The 19,619-nt window shown below is 38.7% G+C and overlaps 1 protein-coding gene across 2 annotated transcripts in view; it reads left to right on the top strand.

The window, feature by feature from the left end:
* Positions 1 to 19,619, top strand: part of TENM3 (teneurin transmembrane protein 3) — a 2,338,142-nt gene that overhangs the window by 1,574,282 nt on the left and 744,241 nt on the right. For both annotated transcript variants that reach the window (XM_073219194.1, XM_073219195.1), the window contains one exon: positions 16,365 to 16,445. The gene's annotated coding sequence lies outside the window, so the exon portion shown is untranslated. The remainder of the gene's footprint in view (positions 1 to 16,364; positions 16,446 to 19,619) is intronic.

Genomic DNA, 19,619 nt, shown 5'->3' with positions numbered 1-19,619 from the left:
GTCAGGTGACCAATCAGTCAGTGTTGTGTGGTCGAAGGAGGAGAGAACTTAAGGTCAGAAACTTCTAAGTTCTTTTAATTTACTTAACAAACATTTTTCATTGCATACCTCCAAAGTGCTAAGTGCTAGCTTCAGTTCCAAATGCCACTTCTCGCTGACTGTGGGATCTCAGTGAATGATTGAAGCTTCCAGAAGTTCACTTTTCTCATCCGTAAAATCAGAAAACAACGTCTAGTCTTCTTGGCTGTTACCTGGGGTTTTAGGCTGAAGTTCTAGTGTGTTCTCTGTGGAAGCCTTTGTCACACACAGCATTTTCTGTAGCAGAAATGTGAGTTATTCTATTGTGATGTTCTAATCATTATTTTTGCTCTGAAAAGAGCTAGTTCATGTGAACATTAGAAGAAAACACTTCAAATATGGAGTCTGTATTTGAGCATTTCATTGTACCAGGCAGGCTTTACACACATCATCTCCTAACAAAAACAATATAGATTTGCTACTATCATCATTCCTATTTTATACGTGACAACCTGAAGGTATATAACAGCATAAAAGTAATGAAGCAGAGGATAGTGGTGATGGTTGCAGAACCTTGTGAATGTTCTCAGTGCCACTAAATTATACACTTAAAGTAGCTAAAAAAGCAAATTTTATATTATAATATATTTTACTACAATAAAAATTAATAAACAATCTAATGAAGCCAGGAACTCAAGCCAGGCATAAAGAAATATGTCAAGAGTTGAGATCATAGAATCCATAGTAATTATTTTACACTAGTGAGGATGGAATGTTTCAAAAACAAATGGAAGTTTGTAGAAAACAGCCATAGTTTTATCTACATACTTTTTAGTGTTTAGAAACTAAAGTCAAGTTTATGTATTTGATGTCAAGTAACTATTGTTCAGTGGATCTTTAAATACAGACCTCCTGGACGTGAGTTAAGTGCATGCTGTCCTCTTAGGAACCTACCCCCATGAACTGAGTAAAGAGAGACTTTTAAGCAAAGATCTAAAATACTCTATTTTCTGATTCCCAAGTTTTTGGCTTTATATTAACTTGGTTAAACTTTTAAGATGCCAAACTAGAATTACTCATAAAATGCTTGAAACTCTAGTGGGTTATATGTAGTTAAACCATCTTCTATGAAAATATAAATGATCCTCTAACATTTGCAATCTAATTATAATTCATTGCATAATGGCAGTCTCAGAACGTGTTTGTTAATTTTGTTAATTATATCGCTGTCGTTGACTTTCTGAGCTCACTTTCACTTTTCGTGAAGAGATACTTATGACATTTACTGTTTAATGTCATTAGGGGTTTTTTTCTGACTAAGGATGGGAATATTGTTCATCAATTCTGCATCTCACGGGAGTGAATGCAAGGTACGGATGTACCTGTTGACTAGACACATGCGGAAAATCGTGGTTGTGAAGGAACAGCTACAATCTGAAATGCAACACGGGAATGGAAGTATACTGGGGAAAATGGTCTAGGATGGTACAGAGGAGGTGCTCTGGCAGATTGCTTTGCCCAGCATGCTACAGTATCTCTTTCCAAAGCATACTGGCAAATACCTTGAACAATCTTGATAAGGGAGATTAAATTAAAATGTTGTAAGCATAGGATCTCTGCCTTTGTGCTGTGGAAGGTCTTGTCAAAAGAATTTTATTACAAGCCTAGCAGGATTTTTTTTTTCAATGTTTTATTCACTTTCAGCCATCCCACTGATTACGGTTGGAAGCATAACGCAACCAGTCGGTTCTTAATAAGGGCTTTTAAAAATCACAGCATGTTCCTCGGTCCCTCAGTACAGGATGAATGTGACATCAGGGACACAAAAATCATTACCTTGATAAATCACTGACAGCGTAATGATTATGGAAATCGTCATCGACTGATCATCCGTCACAATTTATTTCAAATCAATGTCCACAATTTGTTGCCTGGATGGAAGTTTTATCAAAACCCCCTCTGGTATAGTACAGCTCTTCCTAGCTAACTTCCTCCTAAGAGCTTTACGGCTTTGTCATGCATCATCTGCTGTTCATGAATGGAACCACTCAATGACTCCATGGCCTCAAGCAATCCGAATTAGTCAGGAGAACACTGGGCTACCACACACTCACAGACAAACTCGTTCAGAAAAGCGGTTTAATTTAAGAACCAGCAAATGTGCCAAACTACAGAATCCCTCCCCAGACACAGTCTCCCATTTTTTCCCCTTTCCAATTGGCAATAAATGGTAATGTTTGACTTTACTATGCCGTTAAATTGCAAATAAATTGTTGCAGAATCATGACATAATAGGCATTTACATCTTTAAAGCCATCTCTGTACCAGGAAGCATAATTTGTATGACTTTGTTTGAGACGGTAGTGTTTCATTACTCTCGTTCCAGCACATTTAACATATCAAGTAATTTCGGGTCAGTAGGGCCCAATGAATCAATCCCTGTGGTATTTTTATATAATATTCCTCTAATTTTTAAGTTAATCCTCATTTATTAAGGGGCACAAAATGGTCAAGTCAATGCTAGTTAATGATGAACTTACAGAAGGAAGAATCTGTCCTCAAAAGGTTGTCATCTCAGATTAACACTATAGACTATAGATCATACATTAGCTAGAATGGAAGTTTGATTTGAATGTAAGCAAGATAGGATTTTTTTTTTTAAAAGGCTACCTTTCTACTTCGGCATCTTTATCCGGGAACTGAAATCATTTGTTGTGGATACAGCTTGTTTAGGATAGACAAGCTGATGTAGCAAAAATCAACAGAAAATAAACACATGACAACGGAGTTCAGCTTTGTTTTGTGAGATAAAATTAATACAATATCCTTTTTGGAGAGAAAAAATATTAAGTATTTGCATACATTGGCCAATAGAAGTAGGTTGAAGTAAAAGTTCACTGTTTAACTTGTCATGTGTTATTGTGCACTGATGCTTCCCTTGTGCTGTAGAAAAAGTTTGGTACCAGTAATATCACTCTTAACTCTACAGTTTTACATTCAAAACATTGTATAGAATTATCACTTGAGAGCTGTTTTCTCATAAAGATTGCTAGTTTAAGTTTAAGCGTGACATGTACTTCTCTAAACTTATCTAGCAATTGTCAAAAACCCAAAGCAGGTAAAACAAAATGAGTAATATTATTGCTTTATCACAGAGGTTGGTTTAGCCTCAGTTTTCAAATAAGGAAAATGAATCATAATCGCCTGAGATCACAGATTTAAGTGGAGGCAGATCAACTGATTTGAAGCTTATCCCCCTTCATGCTTTGCGAAGCTCCTTGGAATATGAGTGGTAGTGGAAATATGGGAGGTGGTTAGGCTCTGCTTTGGAAGTCTTTATGTGATTAGAATTGTGGAGACAAATCTTTTCTGAGCACCAGCAATATGCCAAGACCTGTAAACCTGAAGTGCCCGAGCTCTGTCAACGGCACAGTCATCTTCCCAGTCAACCTGTTTTGCGACTTCATGCAGCTTTGCCCACTCTCTCCAGTATCTAATTAGTTATTTAATTAGATGTTATCAATTTAACTTCTATAGTGGACCTCCCATAGACGTTTCCCTTTCCACCCATTCAATCCATTCTCGTGCCTTATGCATTGGGGATAAATACTAAGTTGTTTCTAACAAATTTGTAAATGACTCCATTAATCAGATACGATTGTTCCTTCAGATGATGCTTCCGTGATGACGTTGGAGTGTGGAATGAGGTCTGGGCCACAATTCTGTCAGATTGCTGGGGAAAGCTGGTCTTCCCAGACAGACAGGCTTGCTGACTTTCTCTGGTGTCTTTATCTTGAGTCTCCGGCCTCTGCTCTGCCCATGCCAGAGCAAGCTAGTGCCCAGCAACAGGACAGTTCAGTGGTGTCTGGGGCTCAGCCAACACAGAACACAGTGGGAGGCAGCCCCATGGGGGTCATAGGGATAGACAGGGTGAGGGTTCAAGGCTAGTTCTACCACTTACCAGCTGTGTAACTTTAGACAAACTTATTCATTTGGCAAGTATTTATTGACCATGTGCTTCATACCAAGCAATTTTCTGGGGATACAATGATAATCAAAACAGACAAGACCCCTGTCACAATGGTGTTTTACTTCTACCAGAAGGAGATAGACATAGGCAAGTAAACAACCAAATAAGTTATTTCAGGTAATAGTAGGGGGCTTTTTAAAAAAACATAGAGTGATCTAATGGTGAAGGAGTGGGGGCCCCTGAATTTAAGTTTGGTGCTAAGAAAAGCCTTATTGAGGAGACATGTTTGGAAATGGCCACAAGGAATCTGCCAGGAAAAGATCAAGGACAGAGTTTGGGTCAGGGGGATAATAAATGAAAAAATGGAGAAGCAGAAAGAAGGCCAGTGGTGCTGGGTGGTGGAGGGCCAGGGGAGGGTGAGTGGCGATGAAATCTGAGAGATGGACCTGGCAAGTCATGGAAGGGCTTTGGATTTTCTTCAGGGCTGAGAGGTTAGCATTGCAGAGTTGAAGCTGAGGAGGGACACGATGCAATTTTCGCCGGGGAAGGATGGCTCTGTCTGCTGTGGGGATGGGCAGTGGAAGCAGTGAACCCAGCCTGGCAGTTGTGAGCCAAGTCCTCTCCTGGAGCCAGGCCATCACACCATGGGCTGAAATCAGACCCAGGAGTTTGTGGTGCATGGCCCTACTTCTGAATATCTAAAATGTTTTTAGAAGATTTTTATTATTATTTACATTCTCAGAATTCTTTAATTTTGGCATGTATTCTAATATGTAATAAAATGATTTAGATTTTTCACAAAGTCAGCCCAAATACTCTGGAAAATGTATGTACTTTACTCTGCCTTACTGTTACTTTGGGAGGTTATAGAGAAACGTGATGGTGAGGTAGGGGATTTGGTATTTTGGTAAGAAACTGGCTATTTCTAAATGACATGGGTGAGAAAGATCAGATGCCTGGTAACCCTCTGAGTATTGAAGTAACCATTGCTCTGTCAGTCAGTGGCTGCTTATCTGCTGCCTCCTTATTGGACAAGACACTGTGTGAAAAATGACAGGAGATACACAGGCGATACAAAGCATGTGATACACAGGTGCTCCCAGGAAGCTCGCACCCTCTCTCGAGCCCGGATGCATTTGTAGAACAGGTCACCGTGGCTGACAGTACACCTTGTGAATTCAGACAGCGCCCCAGGGCATGTGCCCAGTAAAGCCAAGGAATGGAGGAGGGGAGCACCCCGGGCGGTGAACAGCCTGAGAAAATAACAGGAAAAGAAGGCAGCACCGTCTTTTCAAAGGCAATTGCGTAGATGGGAGCAGAGAATTCACGTGGTCCGCTACATTACAAGGGAGCAGAGGGGGATGAGGCCAGGAAGAAAATTAGAAGCAGGTTGTAGAGGTGGCTGAATGCCTGGCCAAGGAATGTGGACTTTGTACTGGTGGCATCGAAGAGCCATGGAAGGGCTGTGAGCAAAGAGGCGACATGATGACAGGTCACTGGGAAGCTGAATGTGACAGCTGTGTGCAGGAAGACAGGACGGGGGCGAGTCAGGAAGTGGCTTCTATGCACAATCTGGAGTTAAACAGCATTTTGGTTTTGTGGTTCTAGGTTCTCAAAGCAAAATAATTTTATGAATGCATCGAAATCCCTCTCACTTGTGCTTAGACTGTATGAACTCTGATGCTATGCTAGTCTTTATGAAAAAGTGCTCTTTCTCTATAATTAAAATGAATATTCCCATTCTAGAGAAATTATTCACCCTTTTCTGCATTCTTTTCTTGATTCATAGTGACAAGCAAAGCCCACATTGACAAGGAAATAGCAAAAGAGAAGGAAATCGTGAAAACAAGCGCATGTTTTGCTAAGGAGATGTTTATGACTGTGGTTTTCATCATTATGAGTTAATTACAGGCTCTCAGCAAATATCCCATTGTGAATTCAGAGGTGCAATATGTTTTATTTGAAGAAGTGAAATAGTGATTTCCTTTCCAGAATTCAGTTGCATTTCCTGCTATTTTAAGACTACTCAGTGGTACCAATGTACTTTGACAACCAATTATCCCAGCATGTCTTTGCCGTGTATTTTAACTATAATGCTTTTTGAAATCTTGAATCGCAGCAGCAGCGTTCTATCTTAATTGATTAGATGTGCATCTAGAATTCTCTGAACTCTATTTGTGTAATATCTGGATAACTCAACTGCTTTACATGAGCAGAAAAATTACACCTGTTGGAATAAGATATAGTTCTTCAAAGCCAGTATTTCCAGTTTTTTTCCACCACCCCAGACTTCCTTTTCTGCAATAGCCTCATGTTAGCAGAAGGATGACATGTAGGCCCTGAATTTTGACCATATTAAAGAGTAAAATGTACCATAGACCATCTCTAGGAGCTCATAATCTGATTTCTGGAGACCAGGGTGGTCTGATTTTTACAATTACAGTAATAACAAACCTTAAACTTTGCCCACATCACCTTATTCCAGTAAACTTGATTCAAAGAATGCATGGTACCCATTCTACAAGCAAAGGTAACTTTAGAGAATTAAGAACTCTCCATGTTAATGTGGCCCTAGCATCTGTTAGCTACAATTCTTTGTTGAAAAGCTGACATGTGTGACTGACACAAGCACAGGACCGTTACTTAATTTTCTTTGGTTTGAGTTTTTTCTCTTCACTCTCTGCACTGGCTTCTCCAGAGGAGGAAAGTCCGACAGTAGTTTCTGGTTTGGAAAGAAAAGATAAGCTGAATATTTTGGAATGCATTTTTCTAACACTCCTTCGCCAAGTGTTACACGACTGTATCAAATTTCTTTAGACTTCAATAATGAGAAACAGACAATTCCATAGAAAATACAACCAAGAGATTTGCAGTAATAGAGGATTTCAGAAACACACATGGTTCTAAATGACACTGAGATTATGTGCTTTAGAGTCCTGAGTCTTTTAGTTTTTCCATGTTTGAGTAGGCACTATGGTGGATTATCAGGTTGAGGAAGGGCAGAGGGCCTGCCTGCTGATTATAAATGTGCATGTGTGTAAAATTTTCACACATAATATAATATTTCAAAGTTATTTTTATGGAGGCTCAGGGGTCCCAGAACTTAAACAAAACTGGTGATCACTGGCTCCAGGAAATACTTAGAAGGAACCATAGGTTGTTTTGCTTTTTTTTTAAACATCATATGGAGTCATTTGCAGACTTTTAGGCTACAGATCACATAATGTTTATTTATTCAGCTGGCTTTGGAGATTTGAGCAATATTTGGAGACATATGAGTCTCTGCCTTGCTTAATAAAAAGTATACTCCAAGGCACAGCTACGGCAATTTTACATACAAAAGGTTCTCACAGGCAGAGGTTGATATGGACAAAAATAAAATTTTTAAATTAAAAAGAAAAAAAGAAACTAGACAATCCCAGAAAAAAATTGTCCAACATCGTCTTTAAGAATCTTCAGCAGAACTTGAGTCCTTAATGACCTCAGACGTTACACGCCATAACGCTTGAAAATACATTATCTTTCACAAGAATACTGTAAACAACACTTGGCATTATTCTATTCTGATCATCCACAACAAACAAGACCTGTTTTCACCTTCTAAGAATAATCGTTTAACAGAAGGCATGTAATTTTGTTGGTATTATTAGTAGAGATTTATGTCACAGAGTCAACTCATTCTTTTCTATAAAAGAAGGTGCAATAAATATTTCATAGCTATGGCTTTTGAGGAACGTTCTGCCTTTCAATCTGGAGGCAGTCTTTCAAACTATCTGCCAATCAGAAGTCTTTAACAGATGCAAAATGCATCCTGTCTACTTGTCTTTGAAAAATATAAGGATCTCAAGGTGCGCTTCAAATATTCATTATGTGGACAATATTCCAAGTAGAGGTGGAACTTGCTGAGTGTTTCAGTTACTATTTCTTTATTCACGTTTTTCTTTCTTTATTTACTTTTGTTTTCATGTCCCTAATACTCCCTAAGTCTCTGCCTTGTCAAAATATCTTTGATCTATATAATACACCTACATGACAAAACGCACTGATAGTATTTAACATCACTGTTTTATTTGGTGAGCTTAAAGATAATTTAATGGATGAATAGATTTTCATGTACCATGAATTATTTTCCTTTAATTCTCCTCTCTTTTTCCTTTAACCTGCCTGCCCCTACTTGTTAAATAAAGCAATGACTTTATTGTGAAATTTTCCTTTCCTATGATTGGTAGAGAGGAATTTCACTGTCTGCAAGATGACTAACTGGTACAACTTTGTCAGTGTGTATTCGGTGTACTTTGCTTTGAGCCTCTTTGAATAATGTGCCCAGAAATTGAATCTGTGACCCACTCTCCTGATCCATGCTCAGCTCTTCAATATTGATTTACCTGCATTTGGGGTAAAAACTACTACATTTTGTGTTAATGTTTAAGACATCTTTCATGGAAAGTGAATTATTGGATAAGGTGTTTAAAAGCAGAGTCCTTTAAAAGAGTTCCTTGGAGAAAGTAGATATTTAATTCAGCTTTAAAAGGAATAGCACAATGCTTTTTAATTATGCAAACTCCCTTACACACATACGTCCACACACTCTTCCTCAAATACTAGCCTAGGAGGAACTGCATGTAAAAAAGCTTAAGGTCTTAGAAGACCACAGGCTAATACTATTTTGCTCGGTACTGCTGTATTTCTTATGAAGTACAGTAAAACATTTAAATTTCCAGTAAATCATTTCCTTTTATGTGATGACCCACTAAAAGATATTGTTGGTTTCCTTTTACCATTTTTTTTCTACCAATATCACTGTTTTCTTTTTCTGCACCCCACCCTCCCCAGTCCAAGCTTCTTTTAAACGTTGTAAACAGAAATGCCTCCCTGCAACAAGAAGTATATGCCAAGCTTTGCCACAGACCAAACTGGTATGAGAAGTCAAAAAGAGGGCAAACCAAAACATCTTTTCAAGCCTTAGGTTGTGCCGGTTACTCTAGAAGACAGCTTTCTACATGTTTTCTCAATTGAAATGAAGTAAAAGAGATGTATTGTTTTTTAACTGCTGCCTTCATTATACTATATATAAAACTGTATGATATTTCTTTTATTATTGTTAATTTGACTATTTTGGTGACCGAACTATCATACCCAGTCTGGAGCGATAGAGATCTGTTTCCAGAGAAGTAAAATATATGAAACATGAAAAGGAACTCAAATGGATATATTTTGTTTGTAAATAGTATACCTCATAAGAAGAAAATAATGTCTGTTTTCATTGAAGTTACCAGTGGGGATTAAGTATAGGTACAAACAAAAGAAATTTAGCTCAGACATCAGGAAGCATGTTTATGTGTATAATGTGTCTCGGCCATGTGTCAAGAGAAGGGTTGGTAGGTTTCTGATTTTTTATGGAACACGCTACAACTGTATTTATGAGTTGATTTACATACATTGTTGCCTAGATGACTCTTTTTTTTCATAAATACTACTTTAACCCTGGATTCGTGCATTAAGAAGCTGAAAAGAATATACCAAAAAAGGAGGCCAGCAAAAAACCTTAACGGTTCAGCTAAATATATTAATTTCACCACGCAAAGATGAATTAGATTTCTTCTATCACAGTGTTTGTTCCTTTGTTTGTCTTTTTAGCAGAACATTCATACTTCTTCAAAGAACTGTAAGCAATGCATTTTTAACAAAAGCGCAATGACTCCGTTACTTTCATGAAGATTTATTAATACTGACTACTAAATAAAAATGTCAAAGACAGTAAATATCATACATAAAAAGCATAAAGAAATGCTGCATTGGTTTGAGGACAAATAAGAAACATAATTTACATTCTGAGTAGAAAATGAATTTCTAGTAATGTTAGGCAAGAACACATTATGGACAAAAATGCTGATGGTTCTCCTGATACCTGGATGAGAGGGCAACACTGAAACACCTTTGGGCTCTCTGTGGTGCACGAACCAGGCTGACCCTGGGCAAGCAAGACAGCCGAGTGGTGGCCTGCCCTTGACATCCACTCCTTCGGCAGCCAGCCCCCCTGAACCTTTCTCCTGGAGCCAGGCATCCACACGTACCTGCCCACAGACAGAAATTGTTATTCTAGGTCCTTGCTCATAAAACTTTTTCTCTCCTGAGTTCTGTCTTTTTATGGCAGTGTTTCTCAAACCTTTTCACCACAGTTCACTTAAAGATTTATATCCCAATCTTTTTTCTATTTCTACTTACCAGAGGAAAAAAACTCCACAATTAAAAAAAAAAAAACAAAAAGGTTACTTGGGAAGGAAGAAAATGACAACCAGCGATTACACACCAAAGCCATATGATGAACAAATACAAAATCTAATAGTAATATTACAAATACCATTAATTCATCTGCAACTAAGGCCCATTCCAAACAGCAGGAATAACCATGTGTCCCTCCCAGATTTCAGGAATTCTAGCAATTTTCATGTGACCCTGAATAGCACGAGCATTGCAGGTCTCCACACATTGACCTGCAGTCAGGCGGCATTGTGGGGTACTGATTTAAAGCTCCCAGTTAATTCTGGTAACATGTTAATATTAGTTTATGAATAGTACCTTCTAGCAACTCAGCAAATACTACTAAGCCTCCATTAACCTCTATGAAATTGCATATTATTCCACTCTAGGAGTCAAAGATGAGTTTTCTGTCCATCAGGCTGAACTTTGAAGTTCCACAGAAGTCCACAGGGCATGCTGTGAGCTTTAGGGCCCCAGCATTCAGCTCACTGATAATGAGCTGATAGGGTCTGAGGCTGTTCCCAGATATAGATTACATTTTCCATCTTGGTTTCTTGAGTGCTAATGACTATAAAGTTGAAAACCCCAGGCTACCAAAGAGGGGGAAAAAAAAAAAAAGAGGAGAGAATGAAAGAAAGAAAAAGAGAGAAGGAAAGACAGAGAAAGTTGTGTCTCGGTAAGTCACAGAGATCTGCCTGACCCTGCAAATCCATCTTAGAAGCAGGCCCTTTAAAGCCACAAACTGGGGACCAAGGGCAGGGGACAGAGGTAACAGCAGTGTAGTCAGCAGTCAAATCAGCCAAGATATGGATCAGAATCAAATAAAATTAGGGGAGTTTGGTAGGATGAGGATATCAGGGGCCGTTCAAGGGTGCAGATAACCTGCCCTTATGAAGGGTTTGAAGACTGAGATCTTAGAGCCCTGTGTTCTAAATGGGGAAACTCACTGTGCAGAGATGCCTTAACTGGAGCTTTCTGTGGTTAAATTTCTCTTGTTCACTAAGTCAGTGGTTTTCAGAGGGCATCCTCCTTTTCCCAAGACTTTGAAATATCAATGCCAAATCAATGAGCTGTAATCTTCCACGTATTGTTCTCCACTTGCTTCACAATGAGTTGATTCTATGACTCAGTTAGGCTCAGACGACACCTGCTTGTCTGATCATGTCCAGCCATCTGTACAAAGTAATTCAAAGTGAGTTCTCATGTGAATCGCTGTTCTTTTTGTTTTACTGTAATTCCCAATTACATTATTCAGCTACTACCAGAGTCAACTTACTTCTTTCACCCCTACATGGAGCTTACAGAGAAAAATGATTTAATAAATGTCACCTGGACTGTAAGTGGACCTGGCTGGCTGGTGACTTGGTAAATATGTTGTTTGGATATGCGCTGGGGACATGGGATTTCGATCTTACCAGCTCTTGTTGGTGGTGACATTTCTATCAATACATATTTACAAGAAAGGTTTATCCTGAAGATTTTAGATTTCTTTCCCAGGGAAGCCAAGGACAAATGTCAAGGTGGTTATTGGTCATTTTGTCTTTTTCCTTCTTTCTGCTTCTCTTTGGTTGTTACTGATGATGACAATGGCCTGGAGGGGACAAGAGGACAGGAAGACATAAAATGCGTTATTTGGAGTAGTTTTTAGACACTCTGGATTGTCTGATAAAAATTTTCGTCTAGCTGACCCCGAACGCTCTTCGTGTTTGACCTGGGACATCCTGACAGTCACGCCATCCACATGCCGCCACAGATGATGGTAAAAATAGGGGTTAGAAGCCTTGCAAAAGCACTTTCCTCATTGATAAAATTGGCAGTGACCTTAATCAGTGACTCACTAAGCTTTTTAGCACTGACAGAAATAACCATTTTTTCCACTCGATTTTCATCATAGACACATTTCCCTTTGATCTTCAGATACAATACATGTCCCTGTGCTTGTGGGGCTTTGGAAATCTGATCACTTCACTCTTCTTCCATTTGTATTATGATTCTTACCAGAATCCTCCCAAATATATATTTGAGGAGACTGGACGGGAAAAACCTCAGAATGTAGAAGTACGTATATATATATATGTACCTATAGACATAGAAATTCATCAGTTTAAGGCCATTTTACATGATCAGTTTGATTGCCACTGTCTGTAAACCCTCATAGAATACATAAAGCTCTCAGTTATATCTACTACCTCTGTTTTCTTTAAATCCCTAGATCTCAGTTATTTTCTAAATTTTTGCAAGGGGTATCAAATCACTGAAAGCCGAGAGTAGATTTTGCAAGAGTAAAGTTAGTAGTGAATGATTATTTTAATTCACTTGATATTAGGGAACCATAGTCTTGATTTCACGGCTAAAGTCAGTAGCACCCATAAGTAATTACTCTCCATGAATTAACATATGTTATTTCTATGTTCTCTTCTTTTCAAGAAATTGAGGCTGTTAACTATAAACTATGGCTAAATTGCCCAAGTCACAGTCAGTCTAGAAGTTTCTAGCACCCTCCTGATTAAAACTGTATAGGGATCAACTGCGTGCGTGTCAGTTTAATTCACAGTTAGAGTGAACTGAAAAATAGACTGCTTCCTACTGAGGTATTTAGCTTGAAGATGCTACCTTGAGTTGTTTTGCTGGCATAGAATTACACTTAATAAAAAATCCTATAACTGAGACAATGAGAAGTCACTGAAACTACATATTTAGAACTGACAAGTGTAGAAACAACTATTTTTAAGTCATTTATCTAACCTGTGAATCACAGGAAATCTAAGTCCTGAATCTTTGCATAATGTTCAAGATCCTTCTGACAGAAAGGCTGCTTTTTAGGAAAGAGAATGATGGTCACCAGTGATATTAAGTGCTATAACTGTTTATGGAAATATTAGTACATTTTCTAAAGTTCTATCATAACAAGCAATGAAAGATACTATCAGTATGTCAGAGTTCAACAATTATAATCAAAAACTATTGTGTTCATCTTGATTATTGGCAGGCCTCTTAACTGATGATGCTCCCTTATAATGTTTGAGTAAATCCAAATAACATGCTGAAAATTGTAATGCAATCATCATTAATATTCAAAAATATATATTCGTATTTCCCAGAGTTGTCGCAACAAAAAATGGTAAGATCTTCCTCAAATGGGGTGGGCCAATAATCTCTCTGACTGTCTGACTCCGCTGGCCACTAATTGTAAAGAGCCAGCCAGTGATACCTTTTTGGGCATCAAAGGAATCTCTGTGAAAACGGAATCTGACAGAGGTTACCCAGAATGCTACTCCAGGGTACCGACTCGCAGACAAGGATTCCTATCTCTGGAGAGCAGTGCAGTCTAGCAGAGAGAGCATGGCCCTCAGGTTCAACCATACTGGGCCTCAAAACGGGGAAATCACCTACCTCCCAGGATTGCTGGGAGGGTGAAGTGCCTCCCTTGTGAAGCATCTATCAGCGCCTGACACAAACACGTGCCATGTTCACAGAAGTTCATTTCCTTCTTTGCTTCCCAGCGTTCTCTGCGGGACTGTTCTGAAGCAACGGAAGGCCAACTGTAGGGAAAAGTAGACAACCTTCAACTAGCATATTAATCATATTTTAAAGAGTCTTGGAAACTTGGTCATTTAGAAGTTAAATTAGGCTAGTCACCTTATTTGTTTTTGCTACCTGCTGGATAAACAGTGCCAGGTATACAGCTGACATCTAATAAATATTTCCTGAGTGAATAAATGAATGGGAACCATGGAACACATTTTCTCATAGAAATATTATTAGATGATGTGACTAGATTGCTGGGCACAATGACAAAGCCAACCGAAACAGTAAGACGACTAGAAAAGAGCATTTTATCAATACAGCTATAGACCCAAGCCCACGTATTTCCATATGGAAACACATTTAAGGTGCTTCAGTTTCAAAATCCAAACTGAGGAGCCCACGGCTTCTCCCAAATGCACTGGCATCAACGGCTTCCTGGCCCAGCCGTTTCCCATAGTCACGCGAGAAGGAGACAGAAATTCTCCAAGCTGCTTGTGCTGATTTATAAACCCAAGGGATTGACTCCAGAAAGCTGACCATCACTGCGTGATCAGCATTCTCCTGTACCTGTAGTTTCTGGAGTCACAAATGACCTCGGAGTCCCTACACCAAATGTTGGGAATTGGCTTGTCCCTCCACCTACCTCCTGCCAGGGCTGAATGTACCACCCACCACACCCCCGCACCCCCTGCCCCGGCTCTCAGTCGGATACCTGATAACCCGGAGCTGAAGGAGCAGCGTATCAGCTACTTAAACTGTAAAGCGTAAATCATGGGTCTGTGTGCGCCACAGCAATATAAAAATTCCAAATTTTCCACCAAGTTAGAAAGTATAAACAAAGGTACAGGAACCCACTTCCCACTTGCTCCAGCTCAGGATGCCCCAGCATGTCCCAGGGTATCAGTAGCACGGGAGTTGACTCTTAATTTGGGACTGGTACGGTACCCAAGAGAAGCAGTGAGCAGAAGTTTTTTACTGTGTCCAGGAGAAAATGCATCGATAAGAGTTGGCTGTGTGAAGGATGACCCTTGGCAAATGCCTTAACTTTTCTCATGTTCAGTTACTTGCTCTGTAAAACTGGATAAAAATCATGCCTGCTTTATGGGTTGTTGTGGAGATGAGATGAGTTAGTGCTTAGGGACAGTACAAACATGCTAGTCCTCAATAAACATGAACTGTCATCACACATCCCGTCATGACTGCCTCTGGGGGGCTCCGTGTCCAGACACCTCCAGGTGGTGGGAAGAAGCAAATAACCTTGCTGGGTGAGGAAAAAGAACACTTTCATTACCTATAGGGATACTTGGTACACAAATAAAATAAAAAACAGCCTTTTTCATGAAAATAGCTACCTACTAGAGAGGATTATGCCCTCATCCAGGGTGATCTGCCAACTTTTTCACACCTGGCATGGCAAAGTCACAAATACAAATACTGGATATGAAAACTGGTGCCGATGTGTGCGTGATGGCCCAATATCGAGTCCACTCTTACCGGCCCCACGATTTCATCATCAGCCCGCAATACCTGGCACTGAACCAAGTCAAACAAGAAAAAGCAGTTCTCAGTATCAGCCCTGATTGAATTTCAGAGCGCTCTGCTCACGGGCAGTCTCCTCCCTGAAAGTTTGTGTCTTGTCTTCCATAACGCCAGCCCCTCCGCGGCCCCCTTCCTTCTCTCTGGTGGCTTCCTCGCCTGCCTTGTCCTTTCTCCTAGGTGTACAGGGGTCTGTCCCTCTCTCTCCCTCTGTATGGCCCACACCTGCTCCCTTGGTGAGCTCATCTAACTTTGCTGCTCTACTGCCCACCTGTCTGAGGCTTGCAATTCTTCCCCTCTAACTTCGGGCCAGAGGGGTTCCTTTGCTACTACAGACTCCCTAAGAACCTCCACTCCTCATCACACGTCGTGAGGATCTTTTGTTCTGGTGTGTCCTGATCAACTGGAAGTTTCCTGACCCTCGGACTCATGTCTGTCTCCCCTGGGTCTAGCCTAGTTGCAGGAACCCGGCAAGTGACTCAACCGCTACCCCTCGAGGTCTGCCTGAATTCCAGATCCTCTGAAAATGTTCTCCGATGAAACGGAAAGCATTCAGCTCCCAGCACCCCTGTGCCATTTGTGCGTAAACTCTCTACCTTGTCATTTTTGTCCGCTTGACTGAAATTGCTCTCGTCATCCACTCTCTGTGGCAGCCCCTGCCCACTGCCTTTAAGGAAGCAGACCCTTCAGCCTCATCCTCAGCCCTGCCTCCTCCATACCTTCACCCCATCTACCTTGGGGAAGTAGCCTCTTCAGCCTCTGATTCCCAAAACATTTGATCTATACTTCCTTTATGGTGCTCACCAGTTTGGTGTCTTTATTATACTGCTTTATTTATCTCATTCCCTTGAAGAAAGTATATACATCGAAGAGCTACAGATTCTCCATGCTGCCTGGTACATGCAAAGATACTTAGCAACTGCTTGTTACATGACTAAGTGAATGAGTTATCACTTTACAGTTATGTGGATTAATACATTATAGTTAATATATATAGTTAGAGTAAAATTAATATAGTATAGCAAATTTTCTATTTATACTGTTTCTCCAGGCTGGTCTCACAAGCAATATCTTTGCAATGCAACTCGAATGAGCAAACAGCTTCAAGACTGAGGGACAATATACCTTTCTGGTGAGTACCATTTAAATTTTAAATCTGATTGTAATCCCAACAGCTAATGTTTGTGCCTCTATTTGGTTTTAAAGTCTACTTTCATCATATTTTAAGATAGAATGGTATGTTTTCTTGGAGGTTAGAAGGAATTGATAAGGAAAGTTTTCAAGAATATTGTAATTTCTTATAGATGTCAGCATGAACCCTTGCAATTTTGACACAATGCTCAAGTGATTCGGTATACTTCTAGAAGGAATTTATATTTTTGGGTAAATTTCATTGACGTATTATACCATTCAGAAAAATGTGCAAGGTCTAAGTGCACAGCTTGATGGATTTTCAGAGGGAGCACGTCTTTATAACAGGTGAAGAAACGCTATTACCAGCAGCCCAGAAGGTCCCCCCAACCCTCAGGGCCCCTACTGAACACGTCCCCTCCGCACCACCTTTGCATACCTCATCACAGTTGATCACATTCATGACTTCTAACCCTGCAAAGTAGTTTCTGCTGTTACATAACATTGCACATGAATGGAAGGACTATCTTTTTAAATAACTTAAAAATAAAGACAAATCGAAAAAGAAGTATAGCCAACAGATGTACTATTTATGTAACAGCTGTTTTGCCAGACGATTTGACAGCTAATTGGAATTGTATCACTTTTATTCTTAAATCCAGCAAATACATCACCTGCTTTATGATTGAGGGTCACTGCTGATTACGCATTCTACTCATTTTTTTTGACTCACATTGGTACTTAGTACTATAGCCTGCCCAGTATCAGGATACGTATTAATCACATGTCAAATGTTCATAGCGACTGTCTTTTATAGTTAGAGCAAAAGATTTTATTTTACCATTGACTGATTAAATTGATAATTAACATAGGATGACAATTCTGTGCGGTTTCTCAAAGGAACCAAGAAAATGATAGAGGTGCACTTAGACATCTAAAGGCTTAATAATACATTTGTTAAAGGCTTATTATAGTTAGTGTAATAAATGAGAAATGGGATCACATTTATTTCAAGAGAGAAATGCCTTTCCAGTTAGCTATTCAGGGAAGGTCTTACTAAGAGTCTCCTAATCTCTGTTAATTTTTAAGCATCATTCCAAGAAATGGCAATTAAACCTTAACACTTCAACTATCACCACTTAGATAGGATTTTATTGATCCAGGTCCTGGGGAGGAAAATAATAGCGTTTCCACTGAATTTCTCCTAAGTTTCTACTGAATTCTACTTTATTTCCAAAAAAAAAAAAATATTGTCTGACTTCATGAATACTATTATTAAATGTAATAACTTCTTATCGTACTTCATTAATTTTCATTTTAGAGCAACTGGTCCCTTCCTTAAAAGATCATTTCTGCCATCCAAATCCTCTCTCTACATTTAGTACCACTAATAATTGCACTGTGAAGTTGTATCCAATCTTGTATATTATAGATTATTCATCTGTTACCCAGAGAACTGCTTGACTTTGCTCCTAAATTTTAGGATACACTCCAGTTTGGGGAAACCTGTAGTCCTCTAAATGCATCACCTTAACCTGTTCTTGAACATGTACTTAATCATCTTTAATGATGTGCATTTTGAGTGCAAGAAAAACATTTTAAGTAATATTTTCTAGTCAAGTTTTATTTAAAACTATTCAGTGGGTTTCTATTTACCTTAAAGAATATGTATGTTATAAAGCATTTAGCAAGTTGGAGGATTAAAAATGGTATTTAAAGGTACAACTCAACAATATCCCAACTTTTCAAAATGTTGGGAATTACAAAAATAGCCACATGGAATATTTTCCACTCTATTATTGATACGCATGGGTGTGAAAAGGAAAAGGAGTTCTTTCTGTCATAAAGTTAGGGTCAGTCCCTGACCATACTTCCTCACCCAGTGAACAAGCCACGTTCTGATTTCCATCACGGAGAATGGTTTTGCCTAACCTTGAACTTCATTTAAATGGAATCATACAATGTGTGGTTTTGGGCTTCTGGCTGCTTTCATTCAACACAGTGTTTTTGAATTTCATCCCTGTTGTGGAGTTTAACAATACTTCATACCTTTTTTTTAAACTATTGAGTAGTATTGATCAAATTAATATGCCACTAATTCTTAAATCATTTCCCTGTGGACATTTGGTCGTTTTCAAATTTTACGTCTTATGAATAAAGCGGTTGCAAACATTTTGTATATTTATGTGGCCATGTGTATTCATTTCTCTTGGGAAGATACCAAGGTGTGGAATTTCTGGGTCATGGAGGTGGTGTTTAATGTTATAAATGACTGCCTAGCAATGTTTCAAAGTCTTTGTCCCATTTTATGCTGCCAGAAATGGAGAGTTTATTTTATTTGTCCTGAATCTTCACCAACATTTGATGTTATTAGACTTCTGGGTTTTAGCTTCTTTTGTGACCTCATTGTGGCTTTAATTTGCATTAGCTTTATAATTAATGATGTCAGGGTATTTTCATGTGCTTATTAGCCATTCATATAGCTCTTTTCTTGAAGTTTCTGTTTGAGTTGTTTGTCTGTTAGATGTGTTTACCTGACTTATGGGAGTTTTTAAAATATATGTTGGATGTAAGACTTTTTTCTGATTTTATGTATTGTGAATATTTTCACTCAGTCTGTGGCTTGTCTATTTTCTTAACTATGTCTTTTGATAAATAGGTTGTTTTTATTCTGATAAATTCTAATTGGTCATTTTTTTTTTTTTGCATGGTTAGTGCTTTCTATGTCCACTGTAAGAAATATTACCAACATCAAATTTGAAAATCTTTATAATTTTGTTTCTAACATCAGTGTCTTTGATGATCTTGAATTAATTTTGGGAGTGGGGTGGGGTTGAGTTGAATTGTTTTCACATGTTTTTGCAATTATTCCAGCACAATTTAGTGAAAGATAATTCCTTTCAAAATTAAATAGTTGTGGCACTTTATTGAAAATTACCTTTTTTTGCTGTTTCACATTTCTAGTAATTTTTTAATTTATACTGGTCATTATTGATGATTTATTCTAAGGAGTTATGGAATTTAGTTTATGTTGCCTTCTTTTTTGGATTCATCATTTTTTTATTCAAGTATCATTGATACACAATCTTATATTGGTTTCAAGTATACAAAAAAGTAATCTAGCAGTTACCCAGATTATTAAAACCTCACCCCATCTAGTACAGTTACTGTCTGT

Source organism: Manis javanica, chromosome 12 (genome assembly GCF_040802235.1).
Source record: "Manis javanica isolate MJ-LG chromosome 12, MJ_LKY, whole genome shotgun sequence".
Classification (NCBI taxonomy): domain Eukaryota; kingdom Metazoa; phylum Chordata; class Mammalia; order Pholidota; family Manidae; genus Manis; species Manis javanica.
This window is presented reverse-complemented; position numbering and strand designations above follow the sequence as displayed.